Raw genomic sequence first — 26,871 nt, forward strand, 5'->3', positions numbered from 1 at the left:
CAGCTTCAGGCCCAGTGTCTAAGGGCGACCCCTGTTGGTGGAACTTAAATATGCTCATTATTCGTAGGCTGCTTCTCCAAGGGTGGAGATGCTCAATTCAGTTTTAATTTTTTTGCGGGTCTGCTGGAAACCTTGAGGCCCACAGCCCACTCACACATTACCCTAACTACATCCTGCTTCCCTTTTCTCCTTGTCCCCCACCCGTCTACTCCAGGTTTCCCTGGACAACTGGGTCTAGAGGCTTGGCGTATGGAGCCACAGGTGTGGCCAACCTTTTAAACTGTAATAAGGCAGGCTGCTGTCGGGGCAGGTGCTGTCTTTGCTGATCAGCAGGTGGAGTGTGGAGGCCCTTGTTTTAGGGAACAGATGTGGCATCCTGTCAGTAGACTGAGGATGCCAGACTTGGGCAACTTGAGGCAACAGTGAGCAGGCAGGCCATTCTACTGCACAAGGATGTAGCTGAGGGGGCTGCATCCCACCTGAGGAAGGTGGGTTGGAGGCAAATGCAAAGAATGGAGGAAGGGCAGGCTTTCTGGGTGGCAGGTCACACCATTGATGGGCGTTTCCCTTCTCTCTGGAGACTCTCTGCTGGGAGATTTCGGCAAGAGCCAGAAAACCAACACAGCCTTTCTTGACCAGCTCTTTCCTGTCTCTGCATTTATAAGAGCAAGACCTTGGATTGGGGAAGTGTGGGTAGTAAATCCACCAGTGTCATGTTGCTATATTTATCCATAAAGAATTACCCGGCCCGCCCCGTTCATCACTGAGTGCTGAATGGCAGTGCTGAATGGAGAACTGGCTGGAGAATCTGGTTTTAGACATGCGGAGCCTGTTTGTAACTCATCAGCACTGCTCTTTCCCCCTGGGCATTGGCCTGTGATAAAGAAAACTGGGTACCAGAGGAATGTGCTGGGCATTTCAGTGCTTTGAGAAAACATAACCAAGCACTTCTCAGGGCCCATCCCTAGACAGGACCCTGCCTTTACCACTTCATCTCCCAGATGCCTGTGGAGCCAGCCCCTCACCGGAGAGCTACCTGGCTCCACTCAGGCCTCAAATCTACTGTCTGCTGATGGAAAATCCTGCATGTCGTGCCAAGCAAGACTGATTCAAGGTCGACCTTTCTCCATTTGGGCCAAATGCCCAGCACCCCCAAACCCCTAACACACAACTCTTTGTGGGTCTGGTTTCTGGGAGCTCCTTAAGGAAGAAACAAATAAACAGAAATCATGGCGAGGACTGGGGAGAGGGGCCCTGGGTGGGGGGGGGGACTCCATTTTATTCGGCTGGAAAGAAAAGGCTGGGGAGGAGGGCTTGCCATTGGATCCAGTTCATTACTTCCCAATAAACCAAAGAAGGGCTGAGAATCCTGACCACCATCCCCAGTAAGGATCAAGTTCTGCTTTCTGGAAGAGGCCTAGAGGTGGATTGCAGTTTAACCAGGTGACAAAGGCTTCTGCTTCAGCCCAGGAGACGTGATCACAGACTTCCACAACTTCTGCCGACCACAGCCTGGCCTGAAAGTCCAGACCTAGATTCCCGAAGCTAGTGTGTACTGCACAGAACGGAGACCTTGCCTGAGGAGCCGGTTCTCAGAGAACACCGGCAGGAAGGAAGAAAGAAATGTATATTCTAGGAGGCCTCTGCTAACCAGGAAAGGGGGCTGAGTCACACTTTAAAAAGTGGAAGAGGCAGAGAGCAGGTATCAACGCCCTCATTTTACAGATTAAAACAAAACAAGAAAAACAAACACTCCTCACCTCCCTGCAAAAAAAAAAAACTGCCCTGAGACTCAGACAGGGGAAGTAGCTGGCCCTGGTCACACAGTAGGTTAGCGGCAGAGTTGAGAGGAGTCTCCATATGCCCTAGGGATGTGTTGTGATGAACTTTTCCTACTGGTACTGTTTCCTCCCGCAGGGGAATGTCTAGACCAGCCGCACCTTCTTACTTTGACCCTTCAGAACTTTGGCCTGTCCAGTTAAAGAGGCACAGAGCCCTCCTACCCACAGGGAATGTTTCTAACTTACCAAGCACCTATTATGTGCTTAGAACTTGGACTTTCCTGATCTCGTTTAAGCCGCAGCATTCTAGTGAGGAAGCATCACAGAACCCATTTTCCTGATGAGGAAACTGAGGCTGGGAGGGGTTAAGATCCTGTACACGGTCGTAACTGGCATGTCTGAATCCAGTTTCAAACCAAGGTGGCTTTCGGTGAACACCCACCCATTTTCCTCTCGGATTAACTGCTAGGCCAATACCAAAATCTCTTTCTCAGGCTACTCTTTTGCTGCTGAGTTAAAAAGAGATCCTGAGACTTAGCCTGGGACCCCGACTCGCGGCGATTCTGTGGCAGGAGCAGGCATTTTCTCCTGTCCTCCACTGCCTCTTTGCCTCGGAGGACGCCCCGGGGCGCGAGCGGGGCACGGGCGGGCGATCCTGGCTCCTTGGAGGCCCGGGGACTTGCTCTCCGCAGTCCGCCGCGGCCGCTCCACCGAGTCCTGGCCTCCAGCGCCCTCACCTGGCTGCTGCGGGCGGGACTCCGCGCGCCCGGGCTCCGCGGGCTCGGGTCTGCGTCTCCTAGAGCTGCCGCCAGAGCCCGCCCCGGTCCGGCCCGGGCGCAGGGCCCCCGCCCCACTTGGGCAAGGCGGGGGCGCGTGGAGGGAAGCTTCATCGGGGCGCGAGGGAGGGAGCCTCAGTGCCGCGCGGGCGTCAGGGGCTCTGCGGGGGAGGAGTCAGTAAAAGTGGCTATAAAAGCGACCTCTCCGGCTGACGGCCGGGGAGCTAGCGCTCAAGCAGAGCCCAGCGCGGTGCTATCGGACAGAGCCTGGCGAGCGCAAGCGGCGCGGGGAGCCAGCGGGGCTGAGCGCGGCCAGGGTCTGAACCCCGATTTCCCAGACTAGCTACCACTCAGCTTGCCAAAGCCCCGGGAGCTCGCGGCGCCTGGCGGGCAGCGACCAGACGTCCGGGGCCGCTGCGCTCCTGGCCCGCGAGGCGTGACACTGTCACGGCTACCGACCCAGAGGTAAGAGGGCCTGGCTGGGGGCGTCAGGGATGAGTTGACGGCCCATGCCACGGAAGAGAGGTAAGAAGCGGGGACCCACGCCTCCACCCGGCACAGAGTAAACGTTACCCGCCTCAGTTTCTGTTTGTCTGTCCACCCTGTGCTGTGCAGTCTACCTCTGTCTGTTTGTCCATGCGTCTGTTGATGGGCACACGCCCCTGGCACTGTCCTCTGTGGGATTTCGCTGAGATCTTGTGATGCTTTACAAGCTGCAGGTGCCGGGGGGCGCTGGAGTCCCCAGAGGGCATCCAGAGGGGGCAGATTCCTGCTTTCCGTAGATTTTCCCCCTTCTGAATGGCACCGGGGGCTTGCGCCCGGGAGAATGTCTCGCCGAGAAGGGAGTACCACAAGGGTCAGGTCTCGGTGTCCTGCCGACTGGGAGCCAGCTCACGCCGAGCTCTAGCAGGCGTGCGCCTAGCAACAGGTCTGCGCCCTGCTGCTCCTGCCTCAGCACGCTCTTCCTCCCAGTTTCCCTCGCCTCCCAGTGCCTCCGGGACAGCGCTAGGCACCCAGCGACGCGCTGGCGCGGGGCCGAGCTGAGGCAATTGCAGTGTTAGATGAACCCGGGAGGCTCTGCTGATGTTTAGACTGAGACTCCAAACGTGGCATCGCTGGAAGAAGGTTTGGTGGTCCCCGGCAAAGAACGTCGGCTCCAAGAAAGGTCGCGTTAGGTTGGGAGGAAAGGCAGAGAGTCCTGGCAGAACCCTGGCCAGGTCTCCAGCTCGCCGCTCTGGGAACGAGGGCCAGTGACATTCTGGAATGGACCCCACGGGATGCGTGTGCTCATGAGAGAGGAGTGCTGTGCGCCCTGGGTCCTCAGCCGCAGACACTCTCCGCGACAGCCGCTGTTCCACAAGGGTCGGACGCTACGGCAGTCCCAGGAGCTCCGCCAGCGGCCGGGTTTGAGGTCTTGAGTCCTTCTCCAAGCAGCCAACGCTACCCACAGGTGAGAGCTCCCTTTAAAAACTAACCCTCTGATGTGTGAGCCAGTGCCTGGCTGCAGCCCCATCCCAGGAACGGTGAGCCGGGGAGTGCGTCTCTCCATCCCTGCGGTCTGGAAAGTGATCCAGGGAGCGCCCGAGGGCGGGGAGCCGGCGGCTTTGCGTGCCCAGGCGCGACGCCACCATGGACAGCTCCCAGCCACTTCCTCCATTCGGGGTCTGTGGCCCTGGGTCTCCGGGGAAGTCGTGCGCTTTCTTCCCAGACCCAAGGCGTTGGGGCGCTGGGAAAGAGGAAAGGGATTGATAGTCCTCGGGGGCCCTCGGTATTACCATTCAGGAGGCAGCCCAGCCCTCAGGAGTCTGTGGTTTGTGACCAGGTCCTAGCTGAGCCGGCAGTTCTGCAGGACCTCCCGGGGGCACTCTGTGGTTCTCTGGCTTTTCTATGACACCACGGAGACCCCTCAGAGCTGTTAGGAAAGTACGGCCCCTGAGAATCCGACCCAGGCAGTGAGATAATGCCAGATACAATTACGCCAGACATAATTAGGGATCCAGCTCAAACTGTTTTCTGTGTAGGGCACGAGTTCATGTGTTCCATCAAATTAAATTATTTATTTAGTAAATATGATATTAGGAGGATATATTAGATTCACGATTAATGATAGAATGCAGAAGAAATCAAATAGACCAAATGTATAGAGAATGCAATCGGATGCATTTGCAAAAGCAACTATGCTGTTTTCTGATCCTAATAGTTTTGTTCAAAGCCCATGACATTCTTAAAGCAATTTCCAAAGGCTCCTCTTTAGCCCAGTAGATGACTTTTCAAGTTGGTCACTTGAAACAGGGTGGAAAAACCTGTAGGGTTTAATCTGTGCATCAAATTAAAGATCTCCCTCCTCTGGTAAGAAATGACACTGGACGGGGCTCTTTTTGTCATTTCCACCCATACTGAAGTGTGTATCTTCCTTTATTTTAAAATTACAAGAAACGCACGTCTGCTTTTGTTTGTGACTGACAAAGGCGGATGGAGAGTAAAAACAAACACCTCTTATAAAACAAATTTTGAGACAGCATCTGTGACTTTGGGAAAGTTGCTCAAATGTTTTGTGCCTGTTTGCTGATATGTAAATTGGGAATAACACAATCCCATCTTGCAGGGTTGCCATGAGAATTACAGTAATTGGTACAATGTAAAGCATTTAATCCAGTGCTGAGCACAGAGAAATCTTTTTAAATGGCAGCAATTACAGGTATATTTTAAAGACAGTTGTGCATTTCTTTTGAATTATGTTCACCATCCCTTTGCCCTCTCTCTTAACCTAGTAACTGTTTGATAGGGACTCCATCTTCAAGCTATTTTTGCATCCGAGAATTTGTTGATGGAATTGATGAAAGTGCTGGAGTTGATCACAATGCAAAAAAAATTCTTATTTAAAGACAAATGGAAGAACTTTTATGTGATAAAAATCAGTCAACTGTTTTCCCCTACCTACACTACTTGGAGGAAAGATAAAAGTGAGTTGTTTTCAAAATATTATCACAGCCCTCTGGTTCAGATGATCAATTTTTCCTGATTGTTCTCTCACAAGAATGCAAGGTCTTCTAAGAGGCTTTGTTGTCTTTCTGCCAGTGAAGTACTCTTGGGTATTGATGGAGAGTGGCCTCCAAGGCCTGGTTTCTAGATCACTCCAGGATGAAATAGGGGTTAGCTTTATGGAGTGGAACTTTGCCCAGGGTTTCACTGAGTGGTCATTGCCAAGCAGGAAGCACCTTACTTCATGCTTGAGCCTTGCTTAGGTGTGAGATTCTGAACAAGACACTTGCTCTGCCCGGAGCAGTGGGCACTTATTTGATCCCAGCTGGACTGGAGGGTCCCCTCCAGCTCTGCATTTCAGGGTTCTGTCTGGTAGACATCACTAATACATGACACACCACAGAAGTTTGGAGAATGGAATTGTATAGCACCCAATCTTCCAGTTAGAGTTTTTTTTTCCCCACAAAAGTGTGTGTGTGTGTGTGCGCATGTGAGTGTTTTTATCCCTGTCAGTTTTACATTCTGGTGCTCTTAGATTTTTATTCTTCTCCTCCCTCTGCTCTTAATAGCTCAGAAGGAATCTTAGCTTCTTCCATCTAAAAGGATTGGGGCTGAAGAATACATGCTACAGATGCTCAGAATCTTTCTATGAGACTGCTGGTGACACGAACAGAGCAGGAGGACATGGGGCCTTGGATGACCTTGAATTCCTGGCTGTCTTCTGTGGACTCCCATGCAGATTCCAGTTTCCAGCATACGCTTGGCTTTCTGGTAAGAAAACTATTGAACTACAGGACACTCTTGGAGTGAAGGGCCAGTGAGGGGAGGAACTGTCATGAGAAGTGGTAGAAACGAGCTCTTCATCAGTCCTGTGGCATTCTGCCTGTTGCAGCAGTGTCTGAGTCCTCAGGACAGACAGATCAAATGGCAAGAGTGGCATTCAGTGGGGAAGGCCAGCAGAGCGAAAGGGGTGAATTCAAGTATTCTCATCAGCCTCCTTTGAAGCCTGCTGCTTAAGTGACCTCTTTTTAGTACCTTCTGTGGTATTGGCAAAGCATCACAATTTGATGGATTAAATGCAATTTGCATGTGCAGTTATAGCTCAAAAGAGAAATGCAAACATGTAGGTTGGGTTCCTAAAGGGGAACGAAGTTGCATTTGTGAGCCGCATCCACAAGACTGCATATCTTTGGAAAGTCTGGACTACACATCTCTTTCTATATGATGGCACAGACCCAGATGTTTGATCTTATCAGGGTAAAGCATCAGCTATCTCTCACTGCTTGGTTTTTACCATTATCTGGAGGCAGTTTCAGTTTTCTTTGAACAGTGCATAGGAAAGGATCACATTCTTACTCTCTTGTATCTGGTTGGGTTGGCAGGAGTCTGGAAGTGGCAGTGGGTACTGGGGGAGACTTCTCAGTGCTGGGTTCCTTTCTACTGTTTTGCAAGCTATTCAGCTGGGCCTGAACCTCGTTTCCCTAAAGTCTGGCATGTGGAAACTTTGCTAATTTGAGTAGGATGGTGACTATCATAGTGACTTTTATTAACATCTGCACGTCTTTGCTTTAGCCACTTTCTTCAGGGGCCATCTTATCCTCTCTGGCAGGCCCCCTAGTCCTTTTTCTCTGTGTGCCCTGGCACCAGGCTTTGTTCAAGCTTGGTTCTTCAGAAGGGAGGCTGCTTGCAGAGAAATGTCATCAAATATACATTTGCTGTCTGCTTAGTTCCCTTGGTGTCAGGAAACACACATGGCTACCCAGAGGGAGAGGAGCTGCTATTCCTCTCTGCCCCCTATTTTTTAGAGCCTGTCCCTAAAAAAGGCTCAGCTTGGCTCCAGGTATCTGAATCCATCCTTCCCTCCCCACCCCTTGCAGGTGAGTGAGCACTGGGGAGCACAAGCAGGCAGGCCTTCCTTGCACAGGCACCTGCTCAGAGCAAGGAGCTGGACAGCCTGGCTCCTTGCACTGGGATATCTTTGAGTCTTCTGGAAGGGCAGTCATATCAGGGGTTTAGATGCAACTTCAATTTAAAGTGCTTTGCCCAGACTTTGAAACCCTTTGAAGACCAGGTCTTTGAAAGCCCTGTGAATTTCTTTCTCTCCTGTCAGTAGGAGAGCTGCACCATTAGACATTTTCTGTGACGGAGAAAGCGCATCTAGATAGTTGTTCTGGCAAGGAAGCTGTCCATGCCAGATTGCTGTCTCACCTGTTTTTAGACATCACACAGAGCGGGGAGGGCCACAGGCTTCCCCAGGAGCCTGCTGCACTCTTTGGCCCTCTCTGAGGTGAGGAGCTCATGCTGTTCTCCAGAGTCTTTATGGCTGTAAGGTATGCACCCAGCCCTTGGGACGAGGAAAGTGCAGTGGCCTGGAGGACAGGCACATTTTTCTGTGGCTCTGCCAGTCAGGAAAGATGGGCACCATTGGAGTGTTCCTTGGAGACTGCTTACTGCATACTGTGACTGTACTCCTTGCCTGGACTATCAGCCAGGACCCGGGCAGGTTCTTTGACTTCTCTAGTCTTTTGTTTAGGGGTTAGGTTAGACCAGTGCTTCTTAGACTTAAAATATGCCAACAACTCACAGGGGCACGTGTTAAAGTGAGAGCTCTGATTTGGCAGATCTGAGGTAGGGCCTGAGAGTCCACATTTCCAACATGCCCCCAGGTGATGCTGCTGGTGCACAGAGCTGCCTTCAAGTCATGGGGGCCTATGTCATTACGACATTGATGACTTTCTGTGATTCTGATTCCAATTCTTTTTGGTGTAATTTAAGTCAGTTCCTGTTGTCCGAGTTGAGGAAGCCCAGCTGCTCTGTGCCCTCCTAATGACCTTATAATGACCCTTAAAATTCTTGGAGATAATTATTGTCACTCCTAAGCCATCTTATCAGCAGACTAAATATCTTGGCCCCCTTTAAGTTTCCACTTTTCCCTGTCATAATAAATTTTCCAAAGCCCTCTGGACTGAGCTACTTTTAAGCACAAGATCGTTGTGCAAATGGCAATTTATCTTTGCCTGGCAGAGGCATTTGAATGTAATTTTGGTGGTATTAAGAGATCACTTAGGGAATTTCATCTAACTCTGGCTCCAGACACTGAGAATGGATGTTTACATTTAAACAACTTTTTTAGACTCCAAAGATCGCAATTTCTTCTTTTTTGAACCTGAAAATGAAATTTAAGGCCCAATTATCTTCCTCAACCCCCTCCCTGTGGGACTCCTGGGAGGATGAACTGGTCATCACCAGTACATTCTGGGTAGCTCAAGATGCTGGTGTGCCATTGCGTTCTGTCACCCACCACCACAATCGGAAGCAGAAAATAAGTTGAGTACAAGTTTTTGATCATCTTCTATGAGGCAGGCCCTGAACGAGTCACTGAGAAGGCAGTTGAATACATGGTCCCTGCTCTCAAAGAGCTAGCAGCCTGGTGAGAGGACAGACATCCCAGTCAGAAGTTGTCATACAGGGTGATGAGGGCTAGGACAGATTAGTCAAGAGGAGTGGAGGGCAGGAGACCTGCTGGAGAAATTAAGAAGACCATTAATTCAGCCAGAGGAGATCCGAGGAAGCTTCACTGAGGCATATGAGGAGAGTCAGAAGCTCAGAAAGGCCTAAACCCCTTACTTCCTGCAACCTTTCAGGTGCATGAAGTTTCTTACCTGCCTCAGATGCATAAGCTCCCTTACCTGTCCAGGTACATAAGCTCCCTTACTTGCATCATGTGCACAAACTCCCTTAACTGCCCAGACTTTGGGCTACACTGGGCATGAGAGAGTGCTTCTGAGCAGCTGTTAGGCCTCTTTCCTTTAGGAGACCTTTAGTCTTCTAGACTAGTAACTTAAAAATTACTTGAACCACAAAATGCTTTTTTTCCGATAAAATCTTAGTAAATCCAATTTAAAAACTAGATAAGAAGTGGCTGTGGTTGGGGATGGGAGCCGATTTTTGTCTTGAGGTCTCTCAAAAATTTCCGCAGAGCTCTGTGGGTTCCAAGGAGCACACTCTGAAAACTTCGGTCCTGGGTCATTTCATTTTGCTTTTGGCAGTCGTATCAATAGTGTTAGCTTAGTTTTATTGTGGTTTGTGTTGCTGTGTCTTTTTGTTTTGTTTTTGTGACAAGGTCTCACTTTCGTCACCCGGGCTGGAGAGCAGTGGCATGAAGACAGGTCCCTGCAGCCCCAACCTCCTAGGCTCAGGTGATCCTCAAGCCCCCCAAGTAGCTCAGACTAATTTTTTGGACTAATTTTAACATTTTTGTAAAGATGAGGTTTCATCGTGTTGCTCAGGCTGGTCTCGAACTCCTGAGCCCAAGATATCTGCCCACCGCTACCTCCCAAAGTGCTGGGATTACAGGCGTGAGCCATTGCACCTGGCCTGCTATGTCTTTTTAATATTCTGGATGTCTTGCTGTGTGTGTGTGTGTGTGTGTGTGTGTCCATCAACAATTTTCAGTGAAAATTGAAAACCAGAATTAAAATTAAAAATGGAAATCTGGAATTATCGCATGTGTGATAATCCAACAAAGATGGGGTACATGGAAGACCAGTGGGAAAGACTGTATGTGATAGGTGCAGGAAACTCCAACTTGTAGCTGAGCATGGAACGGACAAACAAAGCTGTGAGCTTTTTGCAAAAATAGGCTTCTTATTTACAACCTGGTCTGTTAATCTTGTTAAACCTCCCAATATTTTTTATATAAAAGCTGGTAAGGAAAAAGAAATCTTATTTTCAGGGTTTAAAATTTGGCAAGTTCTATCCAAGATCTTGCATCCTTTTTCATTGATGTCAAAAAGCCAAATTTGATTGACTGCAAGATGTTTTGAAGGTGGGGTTTGAAAAGAGGAGGCAAGTCCGATAGAGAGGAATGGAAGAGCTCTGCTGCAGAGGCGCAGGGTTGGGGGTGGTGGCTCCAATTTTTAGCTGTGGCTTCTATCTGCCTCCTACAAAGCTCTCCTCAAGGGAGAAAATGATACCCTGAATGGGATAACACCCGAAGAGAGGCTGCCCCTCGCTGATGGGTGGTCCCAGTCCTTAGAAAGGGAACTGAAGAGCCCCTTCTGGGCCTGGAGCCAGCTCTCAAAACATAATCATATGAATTATTGAAGATGGTGAGAGTAAGGCTTGTTCAGTCTAGAGAGTTTAGACAGCACCTTCACCTCTGGAAGAACCCTGCTAGGTATGTGAGGAACTCTAGCAGAGGGAAGGGGCCCCCTGGCAGATGGGTTTCCCTCCAGGATGGGCATTTGCAGTTGCCTGGGGCTCCTTCTGCTGGCCATACCAAAATACTTGCCCTGGACAGTGTCAGGGAAGGCTGAGTGTTGGTGGGTGATCAGCAGCATCTCTTTCTGGGGGGATCCAGCCTCCTGTCCGGAGGTCTTTGCATCAGCCCACATCACCACAGCAACTGGAACATACTAAAACAAAGACTGACTCCCAGACCTTGGGATTCAGCCTCTCTCTCTCCTACTTCCTAGATTTTTCCTCAAAGCTGGACTTAGGTTGGCTCCTTGGTGGTGCTGATCTCTTAGCACTGGTAGCCACAGATGCTGGTTTCTAAAATTCCATGGAACTGTCTTAGGGGGCTGGCCCGTGGTGAACCTGAGCCATCCACTTGTACACAGTGGCTGCTGCCTGGGCTCTCACCGTGTGTGGGCCCTTCTTCTCTCCAGCTTCCAGAGGAGGCAGTGGTATCTGCAGGTAGAAGACAAAAACACTAATGCTCAGAGTTACAGAGGTGATACAGGTGGATGCCCTTGGGTGTCTGTCTGACTCCTAGTCCAAAGCATTACTTGTTTGCCTTCTCTGGAGGACTCTTACCATGCTGTGAGGGACTTATTCCCAGCTTGGTCTCCTCAAGCCCCCTAAAGGCTCCCCTCAGGAGTCCTACTGAATCCTGGGTCTCCAGTGCCTCCCAGGCCCCTGTCGGTGTGCAAAGTCATGCTCCTTCTTATAAAGAACAATACGAATGAGCCCCAAAGGGAGTGCATAGGGGAGCTAGTTTGGGTGAACCATTAAAAAAAATTTTTTTAAGGCCGAGTGAGGTGGCTCACACCTGTAATCCCAGCACTTTGGGAGGCCGAGGCAGCCAGATCACTTGAGGTCAGGAGTTTGAGACCAGCCTGGCCAACATGGTGAAATCCTGTCTCTACTAAAAATACAAAAATTAGCCAGGCATGGTGACACATGCTTGTAATCCCAGCTACTCCAGAGGCTGAGGCAGGAGAATTGCTTGAACCCAAGAGGTGGAAGTTGCAGTGAGCCAAGATTGCGCCACTGCACTCCAGCCTGGGCAGCAAGAGTGAAACTCCATCTCAAAAAAAAAAAAAGAAAAAAGAAAAACATTTCTTTTAGAAGAAACTGGTGGTTTATGACAAGTCTATTTCAAAGCTGATTGTGTTACAGGCTCTGAGTAATTCACTGTTATGCTAGTTTTCCAAAGGTTTGAGTTCAGGAAAACCACAAACATAGTGGCTAAGTACTTTTCCTTTCCTTTCCTTTGAAAACCCTGTTTATTTTCAGAGGCGTTTAATCCATATGTTTTAGATCCATTTCCATGTTACTCAGCAAAAGGTTGTTTTGCACCAACATTGCTGAGCCATGAGTGAGCCCGCTCGTCTCTCTTCCGCTCCAACTGGTGCTTGCAGCTGAGCCGCATGCTCACGGCCAGACGACTCTAAAGCTTTATTAGACACAAGGAAACATAAGCACTAGAGGCAAAAGAAAAATCAATAATATTGACCTTATCTTTATTTAGAATTTTGATATTTCATTCATCGTGAAATTGTTGGTGCTGATTTTGGTTTTTAAAGTGTTGCATTGCACTATTCTTTATAGCAATGATTGAGTTTTTTGGTGGCCTCTTCAGTTTTGCACCCAAGGCGAGTGCCTCACTTATCTCACTCTCATCCTGTCTCTGGTAAACACCCACCTCCAGGGCCCATTCTGTTTGGAAGGTTAACATCCCAGTCGGTGAGGGTTCTGCTGTGGTCTCCCAGGCAGAGATCAGTACCAGAGACAAGGCAGACAAGACCTTTGGTGATGCTAAAGGCTCCTCTGAGCCCTGTTGATTTGAATTTGGGGTGTGGGACTCCCAGAGAAAGTGGAGAAGAGAGGAACATGTGTCCTCTTCAGACTTGGGATCTGACGTTGCTCTCTTCCCTTCTCCCTTCCTTCCCTTCCTTTTCGGAGAAGGCAGGAATTGTGGTGCTCTGTAGTAGAATGTTTTGCAAATTTTGCTGGGCTGATGTGTCACTAGTCTGTGACCACTTAAGAAACCACCGAGTTCATCAGATTTCTCAATTCAGTTCCTGTAGTGAGAGAGAAAGCAGTTGGAGGATTTTGGCTTTGGGATTTCCATATGCAGAGATTTCTTCTTGCTTAAATGATTTTTTTTTTTTAAATAAAAGGGCATGGCCATCTCAGCAGTGTCTGTTTGGTTGGTAGCTTTGAAGAGGCTTGGAGATTCCTCTGACCACATAATTGTGGGTTATGTGTGTGCCTGAACTTTCCAGGTGACTGAGAAACAGCTGAAATCTGTTCTACATTTTAAAATCACGGTGTAATGTTACAAATGGTAACACATTAACATATCCTGGAATTTTCTGAGAATGACCATGTAGTGAAGTTCATTTTTACTTTAAACATCTCCATATAAAATTTATTTAAATAAAAAGCTATTTTTGACATACAAAAAAGATGATACTTCCATTGAATCTTGCATAATAAGCATGAACTCGAGCTTCTGCTCTGTTGAGGTTGTTTGAGGACATCACCCCTCTGAGCTCAGGGGAACGAGGGGCAGAGAGGCAGAGTCACTATTTGAATAGAGCCCTGCTCATGAAGGGCCCTTAGTGGCCATTGTGGGATACGTGGTGCAGAAGTCTGTGGTTTCCCTCTGGAGATGGCTTCTCATCTCAGCCACGTCCCAATACAATAAAGAGTCCTTTCTTCATTCAGAGACAGGACCCCTACTTGGCTCAAAGGCAGAGACTTTTCATGTTCTGTTTTACTCCCAAGGGCTAGCACATAGTAGGTACTCAAATATTTTTTAAATATTCAAATGAATGAGTCCTGCATCTGAACACCAGCCCCCCAAGCATGTGCATTTCTCACTACATTTGATGTTGACTCTCATGTATTCTGCTCTGGTATTTGAATGAAACTAAAGCCTACTAGTCAATTTCTCAGAGGTCTGTACTCCTGTGGCTTTATGGTTATTTCCATCAACATCATTAATATTCAGTGTTTATTGGGCAACTAAAACATTCAGACTCACGCAGACAGCATTGCATGCATCAACTTATTTAAACTTCCTGACAACTGTAAACAAGACATTGTCCTGTTTTGCAGATGGAGAAGACTCAGTGAAGCTGCATCACTTATGCAGCTCCAGGTGGAGGTCACTCGGCTCAAGGTGGTGGAGTTGGAACTCAGACCTATGTCACCGTGAGTCCAAAAGCTCTTCATGATAACTAATGTTGCTCGAATCTTGAGTTTTGAAAAAGCATGTTGGGGGAATATTAGAATTCACAGTAGATCGGACTCATAGAACAGTATTCATAGAGTTGAATTCATTGAGAGTAATTGCAACCCGAATGTACTCATCGTTGACCCGCCAATTCTTTCTAGATACATGGGTTTCAGAGATGACTCCATTGCATCTCCCTGCAGTGGAAAAGCTCACAGTTTAGTTGAGGAGACAGACATACATTCAACTACCTACAATCCATGCTGTAACAGAGGCGTAAACAAAGCAATATGGAAGCAGTACAAAGTGATGGTAAACTACTTTGCTGGGGAAAGAGACAAGGTAACATGGAGGAAGTGATATTTGATTGGGCCTTAAAGAAAAGTACAGTTTCTCCCAGGCCAGAGAATGGAGGGTTAAGAAGGAAGGAATATCCTGAACTGAATGCAGAGGATTGTATAAAAAAAAAAAAAGATATTTGGAGAAGAACTAGAAGTTTCCTGTGGCTGGAAATGAGATCATAAAAGTGGGGCAGGGCTGTAGAACCTTAAAAGCTGAGTCAAGGAGTTCAGCTTTTCACCTGAGTGAAGTGTGTGATCAGTTGGTGGGTGTTAGGTCCTTGTACCTGGTGGCAGGTATCTAAGATTGGGCTTGTCTTCCTGCCTCCCAAGGGTGGTGTTCTTGGTAAGAAATACATTCCAGAATCCCACTTCTCACTCTAGATTAGCGGATAATGTCACTGCTAGGGCTCAGTAAATACCCTTCGGCAAGAAGGATAACTGCACTCCCGAAGTGAATTGTTGGTACCAGGGTAATAGGGCCCAGAAGGCGATAGATAGAAGATTAAATCAGGGACATTTCAGGGGTCTTGTGGCTCGAGTCGCTGCCACCATGAGGTTTCTTTCCGCTGCAAGTAGAGGCTCCAAGCCCTTGAGGAAAATTTTCCGAGGCTCCTAATCCCAGGCCCTTGTCTCACAATAGCCCTTTGGACAGATGCACCCCTGTTTCCTGTATCCAGCCTCAGGGCTGGGGTGAGGAGAGTTTATCCTGTGGCCTCTGTGCTGGCTTTTTTGTGAGCTGTGCAGATATTACGATTTTTTCACAATTCTTCATGAATTCTCAGGCAAATTTCTAACCACCTTGTTGACTGACCTGTAGCACAGGCAGTGGAGGGAAAGTGGGATAAAGGGACAGCATTTCAAGTGAGACTCACCTTTGGGGAGGAGGGAGTAGTCACCGCGAAGGATGCAGATTCAGCTCAAATTTCCTCAAAGCTTAACTGGATGAGATGGAAACTCTGAATGCGGTCTGGTCTGCAGATGCCCCCTGGGTGATCTTCCATGTCCTCATCTCTTCTCTGCACTGTAGTCGTCATCAGACATTTGGGTGATTTTAGCAAACTAAACCCACCCACAAATATTCCTTTCGTGTCATCCCTGTACGTGGTCTTAAAGCAAATCTGAGTATGCTCACCAAGTAGCCAGAGGAGAGAAAGTCACAAAGGCTGGGTTCTGCCATTCAACAGAAACACATTAAATTCAGATCACCAATATCTCCAAGATGGTTCTAATCAGACAAAAAGAGAGAAATACGAAGTATTCCAGGAAGGGCCCCCTTAGGTTTTGTTGACCGCAAAATAAACTGTTCTCCATATTCTTTCTCCATCAATTTGCATGCTCTCTACTTTATATCTTCCTTGGGTTGTAGAATATTAGAGCTGGCATAATGAACTGGGAAAGGGCATAAGCTTTGGAGCCCAACAGTCCCAGTTATAAATCTACCTCCTGCACTGATTAGCTGCATGACTTTGGACAGGTTACTTCACCTTTCTTTGCCTCAGTTGCTTATCCATCCCCTAAAATAGGATGATTATATATTATTCTGAGTACTATGTGAACTAATACATGGCAACTTCTTAGAGTTATGATCTTGTACATACTAGGTATACAAAATAGCATGTCTCTTCTACTTGTCAACGTAGCTGATTGAATTAGCAGACACTGTACGTAGAGATGGCCATGCTGTGACTTTGGGGAAATTTACAAACTTTAAACCTTTGGCAAGCTATGGGCAGTAGCTGGTCCTAGAACAAGCATCTGAATGGCCAAGGCATGTGCTGTAGCGGTCCCTTGCAGAACAAGAGATTGTGTCTCCTCGGTGTGGTGTCTGTCAAGCTCAACACTCCGTGAGATCAGGAACTAGTCCATCTCAGTCACCATTGTATCTTCAGAACTGAAACATTCAGGCATGAATGTTATCCTGAGAGGAGAGCTACTTACTAGCATTTCCTGAGATCTACTACTTACACTCACTTTTTAAGTGCTTTACATATATCGGGAGGACACAGAATAGAGAAAGGTAGTCCAAATCTTCTGACTTCTGATGAAAATACAGTTTAAGAAGTGTAAAAAGCAGACTTGCTAGTATCTCTGTGCCCTAGCTCAGAATATCACATTAAGAGGGTAAGCGTTGGAGCTGCAGATTTTGAGATCTGCATGGGTGGTAGCAGATTGGTGCAACAGTGAAATTTGAATGGCACAAACTCCTTGCCTAGCTTGGCTGTGTAACCTGTCCAATTATTTGCTTTCATTCAGGATGTCTTTCCCTCTTCTGCTCTCTGAAACTGGAAGATGTTGAGAGGCACATAATTGATTTGGGTGTGTAAGACCAACGCCCTCAAAGTTCCTTATTTACTTGTCATTATGCATAACTACACACATTATCGACATGAAGTTGAGTCTTCTGTGGTGGGTGTTTTTCTCTTACCCAAAGTAAAGGGGAGTGGTTACCATTGAATGGTGGAACTCTGGTTATCACAGCTGGGTTTCCCACAGGTAGGGTTACCCACAAGACCAGAATAATTTATCACTAATTAAGGTTTTGGAAATGAAGCTTAGATGAGCCCTTCCTAAAATGTATTTCTCAGGAGCATCGCTTCCTTGAGCTGTCACTAGATATTCTGAGGTCAAACAAGTTTGAGACAAACTGGGCTAAACAAAGTTGACCTGTTTTCATTTTCCAAGGTCTTCTCAATGCCTTTGTAAACCAGCATGTACCATGTCTCTCAGGGAGAGGTGCATAGTGTATAGTATCTCCCAGACGTGTTGGTCTAGGGAATTCCCTTTCTATTTTCACAGAGGACTTTCTGAGACTTGGGTGCTGTGGGACCTATGTTGGGGAAACACTGAGCTAAATATTCATTAGTGGGATAGGATGAAAAACAAACACCACATGCAACTGGGCATCCCCGCCAGAAATTCTTAATAGGTGCTCATTACAGTTTTATTAACACTAGGGTCATCTTTGAACTTAAGTAGAATGCTTTTGTCAAGTTGTTTCTGTTATTTATGATTTTATTTTTAGGTCAAAGTGTTGCCGAGTGTGTTCCTGGTTTTGGGGATTTGAAAAGTGGGACAACTTGAGGTCAAAGACCCTCCAGCAGTTTATCTTTGCCTTTCTGTTGTCTGTGATTTTTATCTGGTTTAACCACAGATGACCGAGTAGTCCCGTTTGGCCTCTAAAGAGGGTTGTAGCTTGTTCCAAATGGTCCCAAATCAGAAATTTCTCCCTCACACAAAATAACAGTGAGCTTACGAACTTGTAGTATCCATATTCATATGATTATTTTTTTAACCAGAAGTTTTTCCTTTGCTTGTCTGACTCATTCACTCATTTATTGCCTCATTTAGCAGTTTACTGAAGTCAGCTTATAATATTGCAGAGGCTGCTAGGCTCTGGGGATGCAGCAGTGACCAAAATGAGCTGAGACCTGCCTGCATGGAGATTACAGTCTAGAGCAGTGCTGTCCAGGAGACATACAATGGGTGCAACATTTGGAATTCTGAGCTTTCCAGTAGCCCCACTAAAACAAAGTTTAAAAAGAAACAGGTGAAATTAATTTTAATAATATACTTTGTTTTCACCTCTACGTCCAAAATATTGTCACTTCAACAGGTAGTCACCATAAAAAGTAATGAGATTGTTTACATTTTTTCATACTAAATCTTCAAAACTGGTATATATTTTCTGCTTACAGCATATCTCAGTTCGGACCTGCTATGTTTCCAGTGCTTAATAGCCACAGGTGGCTAGTGGGATAGTGTAGGTCTAGGGAGAGAGACAAATATAAAAAAAATAGATATGAAAAAATCACGGGCATATGTGATTCCAAACTGTGGTCAGTGATATGAAGAAAAGTTGAAAGGTTTAAGGAGAAAAATAGGGGATCTGCTGCAAGTGGCTGGTGGAAGTAGAAGTGGGAGCAGGGAGAGAAAGCCTCTTTTGGGAAGCAACACGTAGGCAGAGCCTAGGAGGATGGTGAGTAGAACCTAGAAAGACCAAGAGTGGGGGCAAGGATGTCCTAGGTAATGAGGAGGCAGAGAGGCCTCAAGATAGAGAGAGAAGCCCAGATTGGCTGGGGCAGGGAAAGTGAGGTGAGGAGCAAGGCAGGACTGAAGGGGAGGCAGGGGTGAGGGGGCAGCAAGGGGATCATGTAGCATCTTTTAAACCATGCTCACAACTGTGAACATCATCCTGAAAGCAATGGGAAGACATGAAATGGTTTCAAGCAGGGGAGTTACATTGTCTGATTTTTCTGTTTTTTAAAGGGATCCCTCTGGCTGCTCTCTGTCTGGGTAGGTGGGGGTGATAGGCAATAGTTAGCAAAAATAAATGCAGGAAGATGGCAGGGGATGCTATGGCGCTGGGCTAGGGACCTGGTGATGGGGGGTTGGAGTGGAGGCAGCAGGGAAGGAGAAGTGTGGGTGGCTCCAGCTGGTGTTAGGAGTTGCAATGGACAGACGGGATGGTGGATTGGACACAGGGTGAGGTGTCCAGGAGAACTCCCAGGTCATGGGATGAGCATCTTGGTGGATGTTAGGAAGACTAGAGGGGGTTTGGGCTGGAGATTATACTCCAGGATACCTTGGGCACGGCCAAGCAAGAAACTTTGCATCTTTTCAACAGGAGTTAGTCATTGCTCTTGAAAAGCCAGGCTAGGTGCAGTGGCTCAGACCTATAATCCCAGTGCTTTGGGAGGCCAAGGTGGGAGGATTTCCTGAGCCCAGGAGTTCAAGGCCAGCCTGGGCAACACAGCAAGACCCCCATCTATAAGAAAAAGAAGTTGCCAGGTGCCGTGGCTCACATGTACAGTCCTAGCTACTTGGGAGGCTAAGGCAGGAGGATCACTTGAGCCCAGGAGTTTGAGGCTGCAGTGAGCTATGATTGTACCACTACACTCCAGCCTGGATGACAGAGGAAAACAGAATTTTAAATGATATGGAGTTTTTTGTTATTATCTCTGAGGAAATGATACAAAACTACCTCTGATTCATTTTGCAATTTATTATTGCAGTAACACACAGCTTGTACCAGAAAATATTTTCATAAAGAGATGGCTTTTCCCACAACTTTAAACTTTAAAAATAGCATTTAATAAGAGCTTACTAGGATTTTATTTTGATTTCTTTTTTTTGTTTATTTATTTAGTTGTTTTTGAGATGGGGGGGTCTCACTATGTTGCCTAGGCTGGTTTCAAATTCCTGGGCCCAAGCAATCCTCCTGTGTCGGCCTCCCGAGCAGGTGGGACTACATGTACATGCCACCATGCCCAGCCTTAGCAAGTATTTTAAAGAGGGCTTTGAAGTAGCTTCTCTTTGTGGATTACACTCAGAACTATAGAGTGCTTAGTAAATGGATAGGGCTGCAGTGAAATCCACTGTCACTAATGTGTGCTCTCAGTGGGTCCATTTTTCATCCTGGAGAGCTCTGATGGAGAACTTGAAACCCAAGATGTATTCGAAAGGAGACTGCCAGGAAATGAATGAGCAGACTCAGGGTATTCTGGATGAAATGCTCTTATTACAAGACTCTTGGTGCGTGTTCCATGTCCCACTTATGTGTGTGATAAGCCACCGATACATTTATCAGTCTGACCTGTTTACCGAAAAAGATATCAAGGCTTGAGAGCTCTGAGTCACTGCCAGGTAGATCAATAAAACCATGAGATACTGCAGTTGCTTAGACCATTTATTCAGCAAACGTTTATTAATCAATCACTCTACACCAGACACGGAGAATGCAAAACCCAGTAACTTATGCTCCTACCTTTCAATCCGGGAGCATGGGGTGGGTGACTGGGGTCAGGTGAACACATGAGATTAATACATTTTATGTCCATATAAGGCAAAGAGTGGGCAGAAAAGTGGGACCTCATTATTCTTGAGGGAATTAATCTTTGACTTGAACCTTACAAAGTATAGTAAGAATTTGTCTGTTGATTAGAGAGGGCTCTTTAGGCAAAGGGCAATCAGATAACCTGGTACATTAGAGGAGCTATGAGTGGCTCAGGGTGGCCGGGGTGTAGGGATGAAGCCGAATGTGGAGAGAGATGGGGCTCTGGCATGAAAGATGTCCAGAGATGTCTTATTAGGTAAGGCTTGGAAAGGTTCCTGTGACACTTCATAGCATCGGTTTAAAGAACCTGGCCAGAACTGCCTACAGGAATTGTGCACAGCAACCCGTGATTGTCAGAAATTGAGAAGTGGAGGTGATTGCACATCATTATAGATGATTATAAATAGAGCACAATGTGTATTTGAATATAATCTGGGATCATGATATCTTTGGTGTAGACACAATCTCCATCGCTATTCAGTGCCACAGGGAGCACCTACAGCGTCCCAGTGCTTTGCCAGGCATGAGCAGTGCTGGTGTGTGGAGGGTAGAGAGAGTGCAGGGAGGACAGAGGCGTGCAGGGTCCAGCTGCTCCTGGGGTGCTCATGGTCTAAGGGGATAGAGAGATGTGTATGCACGAAAAGCAGCAGTCACACTGTTCACCAACATCCAGTGCCTCTTTTTTTCTGGGCACAAAGGAGGATAATGCATTCCACACTTTCGATGTTAGTTGTGGTCAAGTGTCTTGTCTTAGTCAATGAAATACGAACAGAAGTTGTGTGTGTCATTTCTAGAAGAAACGTACAAAAACTAACACACGATTCTTTAGCTCCTCTTTCCTCTGCTGCAGTGACTGGCAATGGTCTGGATGGAGGGGCCAGCTTGGGTACTTAGGTGCCCATAACAGCCCAGGTCCTTGGACCTGGGAACTAGATGAGAAAGAAGTCCTACAGCTTCGGGTTCTCTATTACTACAGCAGAGCATAACCCATCCTCACTAGGAAGCAATGCCAGGCAGTCTCCACTGTGTTTTAGGCCACTGTGTAGAAAGGAAATGCTCCTTCATTAATTAATTCATTCCACAAACATTTGGGTCTGTGCTCTAAGCACTGTGTGAAACCAGCCTGGTTCTAAGACTTTTGGAGGAAGGAGCAATAACTAGGAGTTGGAGTGGTCAAGGGAGGCATTTTATTACTTTTTAAAAAAGAATGTACATGGTGCATGTGTATATACATATTACATATTTTTCCATTATGTAAGCCGTATAACCGTGTATTTCCTTATCACTTGGAAAGTACAGAAATGAAAAAAAAACCCATAATCCTACTACTGAAGATAGACACTATAGGAATTTTGATGAATATTTTTCTGGTGTGATTACTGTATATTTTTAACCTAATATTGATAGAATTTTACCTTATACATAACACATCTTAAAGTTTATTCATAAGCATTTTCAGTTTTCAAAGTCATCTTTTTAATCGCTATAAAATAACATCAAATTTCTTTCTAAATTTTTACTATTAACATTTAAAATGACCATTTTATATATGTTTTTTTCCCAAGTTTTGCTGATTTCCCTAGAATGATTTCTAGAAGTATAAGTAAACAAGAAAATGGCCTCCAAAGATGTGTTCAAATTAACACTCTCACTAATTGTGTACAACAGTGTTATTTACACTAATATTTGATATTACTATAACTTAAAAAATCATTTTAATAGGTTAAAAATCATAGCTAATAGGTTTGTATTTCTTTGAGAACTGGAGAGGTTGAAAGCCATCCTATGTATTTGTTTACTGGTTATTTTTAGTTTTTGGAATTATGTATTCATATCATATGCTGATTTATGGGGTATTCATATTTTTCTTTTGGGTACGTCTGATCTCATTACATATTTGAAGTTTTCTCTCCCACTCTTCCCTTTCGGTTATTTTGTAAAATATGTAAAATATTTTCATGCAGTTCAATGTGTTGATCATTTACATATTGACTTATATTTTAATGTACAATTCTAGAGCCTTCTAGAGGTTCTGTGGATTGATTTTTAAGTTCTTTGACCTGTCTCAAATTTACTTCAGTTCATAGTGCAAGGAGAAACTCTAACACAATTTTCCCTTCAATTTACTAACTTGCTGTCCCAGGACAGCTTCATGGAACAATCTTTCCTTTCTCCGTTGATTTGTCCTGCCAGTAAGAGCTTATTTGATCCAGTTACCAGTGTGGAAGATGACAGGAATGAGATAAAGCTAGCACAGTGGGAATTCAGCCAGACATTTGATCTGACCATCTGGGCAAACTTCGGAGATTCCATCTTAGCAGACCAGGCCCGGGTCTATCTCAGGTTTTGCAAAGATGTGGCCAGCTTAGGGATGGTCTGCACTAAGGATTTAGCCAAGTGAGGATTAGCCCAGAGTGGCACACTGGGCTGCCATTCGCCTTGTGAGCACTAGATCTAGGCAGTCCCTGCGCGGCACTGGTTGGGAGAGGAAATAGATGGCTCTTCCCTAGGGCCTCGTCTGTGTTCCTCTCAATGAGTTGAGGCCTGAAAGGGGCCACATTGGGACTCCCACTTGTGGCCCAGGCTAGGGAAGGCCTGATCTGGAGAGAAGTCACAATTTTGAGTGTCATATATAGTTTCTTCTGCAAAATGAGAGCTTATGAAAGGCTTATTCACAAATAGTGTATGGAATAGAACTAGCCTACACGATCCTTTTGCTGAGCGTCTGCCCAAAGGGAAAGAAATCAATATATTAGTTTCAAAGAGATAGTTGCACTTATATTTTTAGCACAGTATTATTGACAATAGCAAAGATATGGAATCAATCTAAGTGTCCATCCATGGATGAATGGATAAAGAAAATGTATATATATGCAATGGAATACTATTCAGCCACAAAAAATAATGAAATCCTGTCTTTTGCAGCAACATGGTAGTATAACCAGAGGTCTTCATCGTAAGTGAAATAAGCCCTGACTTGATCACAAATGTTGTAAAGAAATTTACTATTTTTTATTCTTTAGAGAGACAAGGTCTCTCTCCGCCTCCCAGGCTGGAGTGCAGTAGCATGATCATAGCTCACTGCAGCCTCGAACTCCTGGGCTCAAGCAGTCCTCCTGCCTCAGCCTCCTGAGTAGCTGGGACTACAGGCACATACCACTATGCCAGCTAATTTTTTTTGTTTGTTTGTCTTTTTGTGGAGACAGGATCTCATCATCTTGCCCAGGCTAGTCTTGAACTCCTGGACTCAAGTGATCCTCCCACCTCAACCTCCAAAATTGCTGGGTTACAGGCATGAGTCACTGCACCTGGCTGGAAATCTGTTAATAGCCTATGTTGAAGGGGTAGCTGAAATCACCTCACCATTCTCTGGGTTTCCAGAGCACCTCCATTCTTATAGCCCATGTGAGTTGTATGGTGGGGCATGGTTCTATGTCCTTTCTCTCCTTCTGTCTGGGACTGCCAAGAGAGCAGGGCTCATGTCATTTATTTGTAGAGTCTCAGGGCCTATTACAGGATCTGACAGAGTCAATGACTGCTACCTTTGCGGAATGAATGAATAAAATTATTCATGGCTGAATGTAGCTGGCTTTTCCACGTCTTCCCACAGCTGGGGTACTTAATACTGGTTGAGGCGACTCCTTTTAAACTGTTGGTATTTCTCTTTAATAAAATCTTGGGAAAACCTTGACTTTCATGTCATTTTACTTTGGGACTTTTTCCAAAATCCAAGCTTTATTTTTCATCAAACACATGTCATGATCATGCTCTTAAGGGGTCTTTACAAACCATCATCACGCTCTTGAGGGAGTCTTTTGAAAACCTTACTTTAGATCAGAGTTAGAGAAGAAATTCACATTCTAATAGATTTGCAGGGTAATTGACATTCTCACCATCTCCGTTCATATTTGAAATATTTCCGTACTCGATGTGGGGGCAAAAACATTGAGTTTACACCTTCTAATAACTTTCCAAAAACCTGTGATAAAGTAAAACTGTTGATTTGGAGGTTTGGGGATCTCTGGGGATACAGCTCAGCCTTGGGGCCCAGGGCCTACCGTAGCTGGGCTACACCTTCCTCTCCAGCTTCTTGTCCAGTTGCTTCTCCCTTTCGTTTTAGACTCTAGCAACATCCCAGGATTGTTATGATCCTGTTGATGCAATGCTACTTCTTGCCATCTTGCTGTTGTAAATGCTGCTTTCTCTGCTTAATCATTTAGCAAACTACCATTCATTCTTCCTGACCCTGCTGAGGCGTCCCCTTCTCTGTGAAGAGTTCCCTGTCTCCTTCTCCAACGTATCAGTAAGCTACTGCTGTGTAATAAACCACCCCCAAGGCAGTGGCTTGAAACAACTGTGTATTATCGTCCTGTGGGTTGACCAGCTGGTTCTGCTGATCTGGACAGGCTTGGCTAATCTCAACTCCGTTTTGTGTCTATCGGCAGGACAACTGGAGGCTGGCTGGTCTAGGATGGCCTCATTTATGTGTTTGGCATTGGCCAGCTCTCAGTTCAGTGGATGAGGGTGACTGGACCATGTGTCTCTCATCACCCAGTAGACTAGCCTGGGTTTGTTCTCAAGGTGACTGATGCTATTCTGTGAGAGAGAAGGAAAGCATGCACGGCCTCTGGAGGCCTGGATCTAAAAACCCAATGGCACACCAGCACTTCTGCTGCTTTCTTTTGGCTGAAGCCAGGTCAGTTCATGTTCAAGGGGAGGACATTTAGATTCTACCTTTTAATGGGAGAAGCTGCATAGTTACATTGCAAAAGACAAGGATCTGAGGGGAGGAGAGAAGGATGAGCGGAATGGTTGATTGATTTTTGTGATCAATCCACCACACCCACCTTTGATAGAGGTACTTACTCTGTAGTACAATTGGCCTTCCATACTGTGGGTTCCATACCTATAGATTCAACCAATTGCAAACTGAAAATATTTGAAAAATGTTTGCATCTGCACTGAACATGTACAGACTATTTTTCTTGCCCTTACAGGATAATAATACAGGATAACAACTATTGACAAAGCATTTACATTGTATTAGGTATTATAAGTAATCTAGAGATGATTTAAAGTATACAGGAGGATGTATGTAGGTTATATGCAAATACTACACTCTTTTATATTAGGGACTTGAGCATCTGGAGAGTGTGGTATCTGAGGGAGTTCCTGGAACTAATCTGCAGATGCCAAAGGACAACTGTACTATTGTACTTGGAAGTACTCATGGGGTCATATTGCATTGTTTCTTTGAGTCCTAATTCTGCCAACATGGCCTGGTGCTTGCATTAATCAGGCTTCTAACCTCTGAGTAACAAGGCACAGTAACAAGGCGCAGTAACAAGGCACAGGGCTGGCACCTGAGAGTGGAGGTACCCAGGAGGCAGGCACCCTAAGGTGGGAAAGGGACATATGTACAGAATCATAGCTGCATGTCCTGAATGCTGGCTTAAGCCATCAATGGCTGCCGGGCAGGGGCCAAAGCCCTGTTATCCCTTTCGCCCTTCCTGGTGGCTCTGCCTCTGCCTTCAGCTGGGCGTGGGCAGGCCCCACCCACCGAGGCTCCAGCCCTTACCCACAGTGTCAGCAATGCAGCCTCCAGAGGATATGCTCAGGCCCTGCCCACACACCCGGATGTTGACAGGGGCATGGCTCCAGCGCCAGCTCTAATGGATGGTCTCATCGCTTTTAAAATAATGACCATGGGGCGTGGGCTGGCGAGAGCAGTGACATCACTTTCCTGCAATTCTGGGTCAGTTCCTGCTGCTTTTCTCTGTATGTTTGAATGACTGAAATAAATCTATTAGTTGGGTACATTTCCTGGAAGACTTCTGACATGTTCACATGCCTATCTTGGAATGGTGGTCAGGAGAGCAATGGCTTTGGACTTAGAGGTCCTGGGTTCAAGATTCTGCTACTAGCTTGCTGTATGAACTTGGACTAGTAACTTAACTTCTCCAGGCCTGTGTTTTCTCATTTGTACAATGATGGGAGGAACACCCTTGGTTTTGTAAAGGAATGGTGAGGACGAACTGGGATCTTTTATCAGAGCCACTGTCTTAGTCAGTTTGGGCTGCTATAACAAAGTTCTACAGATTAGGTGGCTTGTTAACAGCAGAAATATATTTCTCACAGTTCTGGAGGCTGGAAGTCCAGGCTCAGGATGCCAGTATGGCTGGGCTCTGGAGGGCTCCTAAACACCGTTATTCTTCATTCACGCTTCTCAGAGCCCTAAGGAAGAGAGTGATTCCTCAGCTCAATTGTGAACTTCTCCTGCCACTCTGTACTTCCTCGTGTAAAGAAACCAGACTTTACATCATGGGTGACCACCCCCACAGAGTTGTACAGAACCTCCCTTGGGGCCACAGGATGGCTGGATTCTGTCCCCCCATATACAAGGAGGTTATTGGGACAGGGTTTCTCCCTAGAACAAGTGTGTATATTTCAGAAAGCTATGGATGACTTCCCATGGTCATCAGATCACTAGGCAGGAATGATATTCTCCTGATAGATGTGTGGAAAGTATTCAATTCAATTTTGACCCAAAGTTCTAGGCATTGGATTAAGAAATGTCAAACCCAAAACGTTTAACTTTAGAATTAAAAAAAAATGAAAAAGAATCTTACAAGCAGCAAAATATTATAACGGAAAGTTCCCTGGATGGGAAGACAAGGTGGTGAAGATG

General features: G+C 46.2%; 1 protein-coding gene across 1 annotated transcript in view; it reads left to right on the forward strand.

The window, feature by feature from the left end:
* Positions 1–2,731: 2,731 nt before the first annotated feature.
* The window catches only part of CEMIP (cell migration inducing hyaluronidase 1), a 179,750-nt gene continuing 155,610 nt past the window's right edge, over positions 2,732–26,871 (forward strand). Inside the window, exon 1 of the mRNA XM_030814900.1 lies at positions 2,732–3,022. The gene's annotated coding sequence lies outside the window, so the exon portion shown is untranslated. The remainder of the gene's footprint in view (positions 3,023–26,871) is intronic.

Source organism: Nomascus leucogenys, chromosome 6 (assembly GCF_006542625.1).
Source record: "Nomascus leucogenys isolate Asia chromosome 6, Asia_NLE_v1, whole genome shotgun sequence".
Classification (NCBI taxonomy): domain Eukaryota; kingdom Metazoa; phylum Chordata; class Mammalia; order Primates; family Hylobatidae; genus Nomascus; species Nomascus leucogenys.